Consider the following 11270-nt stretch of genomic DNA (forward strand, 5'->3'; position numbering starts at 1 on the left):
TTGTCTAGCGGGCTGACATGACTAGGAGCACAAGTGGAGAGACTGGTCATGATACAGGAACAGTCTTGGATTTATTCTCAAGAGAGTGACAAGAGAGGCTCTTTGAGGTGGTAAGAGCAATTTTAAATTATCCTTTCCCAAAGAATCTTTTGGGGTAAACTATATTCACCCCTAAAAGTCAGCACAGAGGTCAGCAGTGATAATTTTAGCAAAATGCTTATCAGTGTCCTGTGACTTCCTTTGTAATGGAACTGCTGATGCATATCGAGTAATAAGAGATTTATTTTGTTTTCTTTAATGGTCCAAGAGCCCTATTCTAACATAGAAGTTAGAAACCTCACTTTGGCTGTAAAAAACCCCTCCTGTTATAATTGGATGACATGCTGCTGAGCACTGTAGGTCTGAGGAAAATAGGAAACAGTATGAGAGTTGCTAACCAGAATGGGAAACACACCAGGATTACTGGAGGAGTTATGGAGAAGCCTGTGGGCTGCTACAGTTCAGGGGGTGCTGGTATCCCATGCTGGAGTGCAGACATGTGAGTTAAGGCAGAGCGGGGGACTGGACTGGAGAGAACACCTGAAATAACTAATTGTTCACAAAACAGAAAATGTAAGAGGTTGGTGGGAGTAGGATGGAGGAGGTAGTTCCAAGGGCAAAAAGAAAACAAAAACAGGCTGGGGAAGCAATGTTGACCAGGCTGAGATCTGCCACTTAATAACACTTGACAAAATGCAAATAATTTCTCCTTCCTAAAGATCTGCCAGGGGATGCCTCAGCTATCTGGGGTCAGTGGTTAACACTCCTACCTCCTTTCCTATTGCTCCATGGAGACGAGGAGCTGGCACGCATGTCTGAGGGAGGAAAAAAACTTGCCGTGGACCGTGGAGCAGCAGGATTTGCCAGCTTGCCTCTGACTGCCCAGCCCAACCCTGAGATACAGCTCAGCTGGGCTCGTGTTTGACTTCAGCAGACACTGCTTGTGGGCTTTGTAGAGGTGCATTGGGATAAATCAGGATTTGGTTTCTGTTTGCTTGCTAATTTCAGCCCCTGCTGTGAGATTTGGATGTTTCTGAGGATTCTGTATTAGCTTTAATGATTAAAAAATTATTTCAATGCTTAGTGAAGAAGATGCATGATCTATCATCGAAGCCGCTTAGCAACAAGACTCATTAAGACACGTATTAGTACAGAAAGATATCCTTGCCCCAGCGCCCTCTTGGAATGACTATCCACTCATCTAAACAAGATAAAGGTCTTTGCTGGCCTCCTCTGAGGCCAGAGGATAAAGCAGTCAACTGTGAAACAAGATTTCTTGGTTCTTTTTCTGGCTTCAACTATGCGTCAGTATGTGGATCTGGGCAAATCATTTCACCTGCTTCAGTGCCTCAGTTCCCCCACAGGTAAGATAAGCACAACAATGTATAAGCACTCTGGGGAAATGACTTTCAAGTGCCTAAGCTCATTAGAGAAAAAACAACCAGTGCAGTGAATAAAACTGTCTCAGCTCCTTGCTGGTAGTTTGTACTAACCACACGGTTCACTTTGTCCTCCTGAAGCCCCACATACAGTTAGCTAATTGCAGGGGAGAAAAAAAAGATCTTCTCCTAGCTCTTTACCACCTGGTGGTGATAGCCAAGCACAGATGTTAAAACTTGTCATTTGGCTCAAAAGAATTAATTTTAGGCAAAGCATTTCTGGTTATCCTTCAAGGAGGAAAGAGTCTGCCAGTTCTGGGGCAGGATCTAATTTTGCTCAAAGGAACACTGTTAAATACCACGTCTGAGAGGAGAACAGTAAGACTTTGTGTTTTATTCCCAGTCATTCACTGAATCTCTCAGGCAGTAACATTCTTAGGAGGAAAAACAGAAGTGGGGTTGAAGAAGCAGGTGTAAGAGCAGATATTTCAGTCCACAGTGAAAAAGCTGAGGCACTCCTGATTCTTTGGCTTACATGCAGGACATTGAACTTCATACCTGGATGCACAAACCTTGGTCACACTTTAGTGTGACACAAGGGTAAGAGAAACATAAATGGAAGGAAGATAAGGGAAGAAAAATAGGTGTAGGTGAGAAACTAAGGTGTGACTGAAAGTGATTCCTGAGGAAAGGGAACAGAAGAAATGAGGTTAATGGGAATGTGAAAGTCGGAGGAGCGAGGAGGAGGAATGAACAAGGGTGAGGGAGCAGGAGACCAAGTGGGACAGCAAGCAGGAGGCACAGTCAAATCATCTGAGTGCTCTCTGAAGGGATCGCCTATTTTGTTTCTGCCCTTTTTTTGTGTGTGATCTTGCCTTAAAATTGCAGGAATGTGGCGGCACAGCACTGGCGCTCTGATTTATTAATTCCATCCCGTCCCACAAGCCCATAAAACAAAAGCATCTGTGTTTGCTCAAGAGAAAACCATGAAGGGCCTCATTCACGTCAGAGGTGGAGAGAGAAGCTGGCAGATACAGGAAAGTCATCGTCTCCTCCTTCCTTTTCACCTTTGTGTGGATCTGGGCTGGGGGAAGGGCCTTGGGAGAGAAGGATCCAGGGGATGAGGTATCAGTAGGGAGAAAGTTAAGATCACCCTGGCACTTGTGCTGGAGAAAGTGGAGGGGAGACACAATGAACCAAATGGCTGGACCAGTGAGGAAGGGAATGCTTCCCAGCATAACAGAGAGGACAAGATCCCTTGCTGCCACCCAGGCTCATGCAGCACTGGTGTCTGAAGTGTTATGTTGTGCAGTATTACCCCAATGAATGTCAGTCTCATTGCTGTGGTCACTGTCAGGGGTTTCATGAGACCTAGCACTGTTGCCTAATCCATAGCTATGGACATAACCATAAAAATAAATAAATCTGCCAGTCATAGCAGAAATACCCCTTTACAGCTGTTTTTAACTTTCAGAATGAGGGAGGGTCAGGGCAAGATGAATGTTAACCTACTTTAACAACTGGGGCATGAAGGGGGAGAGGAGCCAGCAACCTCTACTCCTGCCAGGCAAGGATCAACTGTGCTGTTTCTATCAAGAGGCACTGGGAGATTTTTCTTGGGAGCAGAGGACGTTGCTAAAACCCTGCCCTTAAGGACAGTTCCTTTAGAAGCCAGGCTGCCCTGCAATGCCCCAGGGGAGAGTCACCTCAGGGGACGTAGGGTCTGCAACTTACTGCTGCCTGCCTGGCCCTTGGCTTTTCCTCCAAGTTCTCCCACACAAGGATTGCCGAGGAGCAATCCTGCTTTGCTTAGCAAATCACAGTTCCCATGTGCCCTGTACTCCCACACACAGACCCACCGTGAACTTACAGAATGAGACAACACTGCTGCTCTAAAATCTTTCATCCAGAGCTGAGATTGCCCGACTGCTAACCTTGTTCAGCTCCAAGTAATCCCAGCACTTTGCTTGGCTAGAGGCTGGCTGTACTGGGAATAAATGCCCTTGCTCTCATTGACAAGGGGTAACATCCAAAGAAAACCATTTCCTTTTGCAATGCAGCATTATTCATAGACCAGCACCACATAGAGTTGCCAGGTCGCTGGCAGTCTGCTAAAATCCACAACACGGGCAGGGGAAGTGGCAGTGTAAGCACCACTGGACCAGCTCAAATCTCAGAAGAAGTTAACCTGAACCCACTCCAGCTGACAAAACCCAAACCTACAAGAGCTAAGTGTCAGCACACAGGCTGGAAAACACTTTTTTTTTGCTTCTGCCTGAAAATTATAATATGCCCCAGTGATCTTCACTTGAACGTTTGTGTCCTTTTGTCCTTTGTCTTACACTGATCAACACTGTGGGTTTTGGAAGGTATAAAAAAATCCTGTGCTAGAGGATGTGAGAGCTTCAGCCCTGAAGATTTAGACCTATTTTGAGTGGACTGCCCTGTCCAGTGATGAACAACCTAGTATCCATCACAGTTTCTCCTCTTCCTGAATCCAATACTCAGCACCAGCAGCATCTTGTAGCACAGAGTTCCTTATGTCACAATGCACAGCATGAGAAAATACTTACTTTTATCATCAAATTGCTACCTTTCATGTTTTCCAGAATGCAGTCCAGTTCCTCTACTAAGAAAAGACCTGTAGAGAAGTATTCATTCTCCCTCTTCCGTGTTGTTGATTGCTTCATTTTTCACCCCAGGGTCCCTCCTCATGTGTCTTCCTGAGCTGACTAACCCCAGTTTAAGGAATGTCATTTATGTGCACCAGGCATTAGTGGGATTACCTGATCAGAGTAGGGATGAACAGCAAACAAAATCTCAAGGTGCCTGTGCTGGAGCTGTGGATCCCAGTTCTGTGTCTCAGGGCTAGGAAGCTGCGTCTCATGAGGAAACTTAGATCATGTTTTATAAATCTCGGGACTTTGCAGAGAGAAATGTTTTCATCTCAGGCAGAAAGATGTCAGACAGCCCCCCACACTGTGTGGTGGAGGAAGCCAACAAGGCAGTTGATTGAACACTTGAGCTGGTGGAGTCCCCATCTCTGGATGTGTTTAAAAAAAGAGATTGGATTTGGCACTCGGTGCCATAGTCTAGTTGAGGCGTTAGGGCTGGGTTGGACTCGATGTTCTTGAAGGTCTCTTCCAACCCATTGATTCTGTGAACACTGGCAAAGTAGATCAATTTGAGTTTTAAGGAAAGGCCTTCGGGAGCACTAATGTCACATGACAGCAAGCTAAAGGGACTTCAAGCTTTTAATTATGAGCCTGAAACATCATGAAAAATTAAAGGACCAAGATTTTATAAGTGTGTTGACCACAGGTTGAGGTGCGGTTTGGAGACATACCCCAGCCTGGAGAAGTCAGTGGGGTCTGACCAGAGTCCCTTTCAAAGAACTGGCCTTAGGCAGTTGTGTGTGCACCTGAGAAAAGGGTGCTGACAGCCACAGTCTCATCCATGCCCTGTATCTATTAGCCTTTTGTGGTACTGGTAGGTTTTAAATCGCAGTCCTGTTAGGCTGAGCTGCTTCCCAGCGAGTGCTTCCCAGAGACACAGGGGCCTCTCGCCTGTGAGACAGATGATCTGGGGCTGTCTCAGCTCTGACGCGATGAGCTGCCGCGTCTCCCTTGTAAAGAGGGGGTAGTCATCCTGACAAACAGCTCTGTATGTGGGCAGGGAGTGCTCTTAATCACACATGCGGGGTACTTGGAGATCTCGGGATGGGAAGCAGTGCAGTAAAGCGTAATGCTTAATATTATTAGGCAGAAAGGCCAGGAGCAAAAAGGGCAGAGTGATTTTAGACTCCTCCAGGGCCCTGGAGGTGTGTGGGACCCAGATTCCAGTCTGGCTTATTACGTCCTTTTAAGGCTTCTTCTTTTATTAGGAACAATTAGATACAAGGAGGAAGGGGACAGATATCATCTTTCCTGTGTACATCCTGCAGAATAATTGCAGAGCTTTCTCAGAGCAATTCTGCATGCTCAGTAAAGGGCATCTTTGAAGCCTATCAAATATCTCATCCCTTGTAGGCATACATATGAAAGCTTGCAGTACACGTCCTTATTGCTCCCAAGCATTGTGAACAGGAAAGACCATCTAAAGTGCTAAGGAGAGGACTAAGAGGCCTTGGAAGTAGTTCCAGGAGGTGGATGGAGTTGTGGGGTGGCTTCTTATGATCAGAACAGGAACATTGCCTCCTAAGGCATTGGAGAAAAGCAGGAGGTCACTGCCTGCAGCACCAGCATGCTGGGAGAGAGGGGCAGCTGAGGCTGGAGTTATGAAGGCACTGAGAAACACAGAGATGTGTAGAGCACTGTCACTGGCAGGTGATTACTGTGGTGAAGAGGTGAGGAAAGACATCCAGGGGTACAGCTGGAGTCAATCCAATCCAGGCTGCTGCCAGCAAGCTGCCTGCTAGGTACGACTTTGATCTCGGACACTAAGGACATCTCCTGGCCTGCTGTTGAAGCCGAGGAAAGTTCCCTGCCAAAAAGCACCTTTACCAGTGCTTCATAGGCAAGAAGAAAGAATGCTGGGTACACAGGAGACACAGCCTTGACCTGTCCAGTACAACCTCAGACACACTGCAGGGTAGATGCCATTAGAGAACACAGGCACTAGGCACCAAAATATTCCCAAACCATGGGAAGAATATGAATTTAAGGGCTGTACATAGTGGAAGTGTTTTCTCTTTTGAGTACATTTAGCTGCTGTATAGCTCTCTACAGCTCCCTAGGCAACAGTCTTCCCAGATGACACTGTAACAAAGCCCAAAGGTGCTGGAGCTTCCTTTGTTAAAACCCTTGTCGTGGGAGCAAGTGTCCTCAGCCCAACTGCTTTGCTTTCTATCCCGTGGTTGTAATAGTGTCTTGCAAGCCAGGCTGAGGCCCTTTGTTGTAAAGGTGACTGCATCTCAGCTGTGCTGTGTGTCAGCTGGTTGAATTGCTTTGGGATTGCAAGGTTGCCTAGATGATTTCGCTATTATTATTATTATTATAATTATTATTACTATTACTATTATCATTATTATTACTGCTATTATTGTTACTACACTGAAAATGCCAAAGAAGAGCTTTAACTTGGTCTCACCAGATTCCTGAAACACCCGATAGGACGTGTTAGCTGCACATCTACCTCTGTACATTAACTGCTCTGCAGAGCTTTAATTCAATGCAGACTGAAGTGCCCTGAAAGCAACACCAAAGTCACTCCTGAGAGGGACAGGGGGAGGGAGGGCAGGAATCACAGACATGGAGTCTCACACCGGGCAGGCACAGCGTGCGCTCAGCTACCACGGCTCACGCTCGGTCTGTATCCCTGGTGTGCCTGCCAACAGATAGATTCCAGGAAACCATGGAGCAGGCACCAACCAAAGGTGATGGAGCCCCCACATCCTGCTCCAGGGCACGGAGAAAAGAGAATTGGCAGCATGCACAGCTGCAAACATATGTGACACAGGCTGTCACACACAGCTCTGCCAGTGGCTTCCTGCTGCCCTTTAACCCTCTCTATTGCCTGAGACTGAGGTCCCCATAATCTCCTACTGAGGAATCACATTTTGCAATAATGATGGCCTCCCTTCTGTGAGGTTCCTATCCTGCTGTCTCTGTGCACCTGTCTCCCAGCTTGTGGAAGTGCTATATGGCCCCTGTTCCTAGTCCTGCCTGAGGCTAGTAAGGTCAATGCCTTGCACTTCTGCTGGCTGTCCAAGGTACAAGAAGTGAACCTCCCCACCCATTTTCCCTTTTTTGCACCTGATGAGATTTAAGCCCAAGCAGAAGTGGGTGATCAGACTCATGTGTGAAGCTGCTGTACCGTGCTACACTCTCTGCATATGTGCTGTGCACAAGGAAACCTCCTCTGTGTCCAAAAATTGAGCTGCAAGCACCTGCAGGGGCTGCATCGCTCACTCTCCCCCACTCACTTGCTGAGCTCTGTGGACTTTAAGTTATCAGACAGGTATTTATAGCTTGTCATTATTGTCCTGCTATGGTGATGCTTGGTGCTGCCCTGTTGATTCCAACACCCCTTCTCTCCAATTGCGCAGAAATTGCCCCTTGGCAAGTTTCCCTAAGGAGTTACTGAGGAGCTGGCTGCTTCTCTCCCAATCTGCAGCACCTTGAGGGATTTCTCTGTCATGCACTAGCTGCTGAGCTTCCCCCTGTTCTCCCCTGGCCCGAGGCTGGATGGATGAGTGGCTGGAGCGGGAGGCCGAAAATAAGTATTTTTCAACTCACCTAGCAAGATCCACCCAAACTGCTCCAGAAAACCAGCAAGTGCATCCCTCGGTAGACGCCCGTGTGCGAGGCAGGAGTAGAAACGGGCAGAACCCTTCCCCAGACCTCCAACTCTTGCCCTCTCCCAGTCCACCTCTCCAGAACCCCTCACTGGGACGCCCACTTGGGGTCGGTTCTCAGCGAGGCTACCTGCGCCTGCACAAACCCCCTTGTCGCCCTTCTGTAGTTTGGCTTCTCCGGTGTTTGTCACCAAGAGGCGCAATAAAACCTCCCCGCGAGCAGCGGCGTGCCCGGGACCCGCGTTTGGGTACCCTTGCTCGGAGATCCCGGTGGCGAGATTCCCAGCACCAGGAACGGGAGCATCTCCCCCCAGCCGAAAAATTCCAGCCTGGGAGTGGGATGCGGCTCCCCTGGAAGGTGTCCGGACCAAGGTGTGGGGAGATGCAAGGACAGGGGCTCCCCGTCAAGCGCGGAACCGGTTCGGGCGCTGAGCAGGGATGAAGTTCGGGGATACAGCTGTCGGTCGCGGTGCAGAGCACCCCTCCAGCGCCAAGCACCGGGGGACCGCAAGGTCACCGCTGTATCCCCGGCGCTGCTCCCACCCCCAAAGCCCCGGTGCCCGAGCGCGGGGTCTCCGGCTTACCTGGCGAGATGGGCCGGTCACGGCAGAGACGCCGGGGAGCCGGGAGCGGGGCGGCACCGCGCCGGGGGCTGCCGGGGGAGCATCGCCCGCCGCCGGGCGGAGGCGTGTCCTCCCTGCGCCCTGCGAACAGCACCGGCACCGGCTCCGGGACCGGCCCGTCGGCGCTGCCGGCGGATGGCGGCGCCCGCCTTCAGACGGCGCCGGCGATGCGGCTACGCGCGGCGCGGAGCTGATTTAAGGCCACCCCGTGCCGGGGGTGGGGGGAGCGCCGAGGGCCGCCCGCAGCGGCTCCTGCGCGCCGCGCATCCCGCGGGGCCACCTTAAGCGGGGAAGGGGCGAGCGCGGAGCCAGCGAGAGGGGAAGGAGCGGCGAGGAGGCGACCCGAGCCGGGAAAAGGGCGAAAGGCGAGCGGGGCCGGGCACGGCCGCAGCGCTGCCCCCGCCGCCCGCAGCGGGGCCGGGCACCCTCGAAGGGGGAGGAGGGTTCCCTGCCCCGGGCCGGCCGCTGCTCTTCCCGCCGAAGGCGAGGGGCGGGATTTTATTTTGCCCGTCCCGAGGATCTCTCTTTGCCGCTGACCGGTGCTGGGGTGATTTCCCGCTCCAGCTGCTTCAAGAAAGAGCCACCTGCCATGGCTACCGCCCGTGCGTGTTGGCTTGTCTGTAAGGCAACCTAGGAGTCACAGCCCGAGGCCAGCGGCCGCAGTGCTTCTGCGATTTGGTCCCCCCAGGTGCTGCTTGATGCGCGCGTCTCCACTGCGTGCCTCAGTTTCCCTGAGGAGGGATGATGGTGATGTTGGTGCAACCACTTACCACTGCAGCAGCCGCTGGGCCAGTCCTGGCTCTGGCCACAGGAGCAGCCACAGCCAACGCTTTGTCCGGCTGCCTCTGCTTCGGAGCAGGTTAAGTGGGAGCAGGAGACTAGCCCGCTTCAGGTTTCCCCTTCCTGCATCCCTTAGGAGCTGTCTCTCGGCCATAATAAAGTCCCCTTGCTTCTTGAAGGAGGATGTGAGAAGCAGTTCTTTCAGCCTCCCAGCTGGGGCTGGATGCACAGAGGGCAGAAGTGAGGGCTGTCACACCTCAACCCTGCTGTAGGAGACTTCTCCTTGCGTTGTGCACAGCACACATCTATCCCTCCCTGATCCTTCTGAGGGTTGTGACTGCCATATTCCACGAGCTTCTCCTGAAGAGGTTTCAGCGAAACAGCTGTCAGCAAACCATGAGGCACAGAAGGTAGCACAGGCTCAGGGGGGGACTTGTTGATCACGTTTGGCTTCAGGTAACAAAGCTCCTGCCGTGGGATGCAGTAAGCAGGGCAAAATATTTTGAGATCCTTGGCTGGCAAGTGCTCTTGGAGAACAAGAGAAGTGTGTCTTCTCAGGATAGCTGGCAAGTCTTGGCCACATTTCTTTCTGGAGCAGGCATTTCTGAAAACACCTCGGAGAGAAAGACATCAAGTGACATTTTACAGCCCAAATGACATTTACAAAGTGGAACACAGAGGCGAACCCAACACAGGCAAAGCAGTAGGCCAGTGCCAGTGCCTTTACTCACTTGTTTCTCCCTTTGCCAAGGGGACATTCTGAGCAGTTGTGTTCAGTGCCCAGAAAGGACTACGGCCATGCTGACCACTACTGTGCTTATGACTGTGTCCTTCTGCACCTCTCCTCCAGCTAGAGCAGGGCATGAAGTGCTGCTCTTCACCAAGTGTATTGAGGGCTGTTCTTACTCTGCCCTGGCATCCTAGGCTGCCCTTAATGGTAGGCATCCATCCATCCATCCATCCATCCATCCATCCATCCATCCATCCATCCATCCATCCTCAGTGTTGAAGGCATGAGGTCCCCAGGTTGCACGGTCAGCCCAGAAGGGTTCTGAGTGCTTGTGGATGAAAGCCAGCATGTGGGTGTCAGAAAATGGTGAGATACTTCCCCACAGATGGCTCAGCAGAAGCCTGAATGCCTCTTGCTCTACTGTCAGAAGCATTACCCTGCTCCAAGGATGAGGTAGCTGGGTTGCTCCAGCTCTGCAGCACCTTGATTTTAGGAAAATCTGCACCAAAGAAATTGATTGCCTACGCCTACAGGGCATTGAATCTTTCAGAATTCCCTGGGCTAAGGCAGAGACTTTATCCTCCTGTGGGTGGGGAAAGAACTTGGGGAGGAGTTAATTGACTGATTATTATCCGCAGGCATCTTGGGGGGTTAGTGAGCTGCAGGCAATCCCTGGGTGAACACCCTAACCCTGGGACCTCTCTAAGAGAGGTTGGTTAAGGATTTTGACTTCTGGGGTCCTTTCTGGAGTGGAAAAGCATGAGGAAGAGATCAGATCCCAGGCTGCTGGAAACTCTTGAAGCCCAAACCACTTAGGCCTTGCTTACCCATGCTCCAGGCTCTCCTTTTTTATGTCTGCAGCCTTTGACATGGCTGTTTCACTGCTACATTCAGAGCCACAGTTTAGTCAGTCTGTCCTACGGTTGGACTGGGGGTGTTGAGAGTTGGCAGCACAGGAAGATGCTTCCCCTCATGCCACAGTCAGAGCTGGCTGCTGGCAAAAGCTGCACGCTTCTGCAATGAGACTCAGTTCTGGGGCAAGTGGGTCTGTGCAGAAACATTTTTCTTGGATAGAACATCCACAGTAGATTTATTGGAGGGGAGTATCCAGAGTGCTACAGCCTTCTTTATCCCTCCCGAAGGCAGTGGCTGGGGCAGTCTGTGTTCCCAGCCATATGGCAGTGGAGTTGCTGCCCTGGTAAGACATTCCTCCTTCCACTGCCACCACAGCTATGTCCAGCACAGACATTTGCAGCAATCCATACTGCAGTGCTCTGGGTAGCAGCTCTTCCCTGGCATGCTATACTTTCCTAGGCCATCTGCCCCTATCTCTGCCCACACTTCCTCCACCGAAAGTACAGCATAATGTGAAACTCCATGAAACCTCCATCTTGAGGTTGCCACTAAGCTAAGCTCCTTCCCAA

At 50.8% G+C, this 11270-nt stretch overlaps 1 protein-coding gene across 3 annotated transcripts in view; it reads right to left on the reverse strand.

Annotated features, from left to right (window-relative positions):
- The window catches only part of LOC131586156 (galactosylgalactosylxylosylprotein 3-beta-glucuronosyltransferase 1-like), a 28596-nt gene extending 19748 nt beyond the window's left edge, over positions 1-8848 (reverse strand). The window contains exon 1 of one of the 3 annotated variants that reach the window (XM_058853007.1): positions 8298-8848. The gene's annotated coding sequence lies outside the window, so the exon portion shown is untranslated. The remainder of the gene's footprint in view (positions 1-8297) is intronic. The other 2 variants (XM_058852995.1, XM_058852987.1) reach the window with 2 other exon arrangements.
- Positions 8849-11270: the final 2422 nt, after the last annotated feature.

The sequence above is a fragment of the Poecile atricapillus genome, chromosome 1 (assembly GCF_030490865.1).
Source record: "Poecile atricapillus isolate bPoeAtr1 chromosome 1, bPoeAtr1.hap1, whole genome shotgun sequence".
Lineage (NCBI taxonomy): Eukaryota > Metazoa > Chordata > Aves > Passeriformes > Paridae > Poecile > Poecile atricapillus.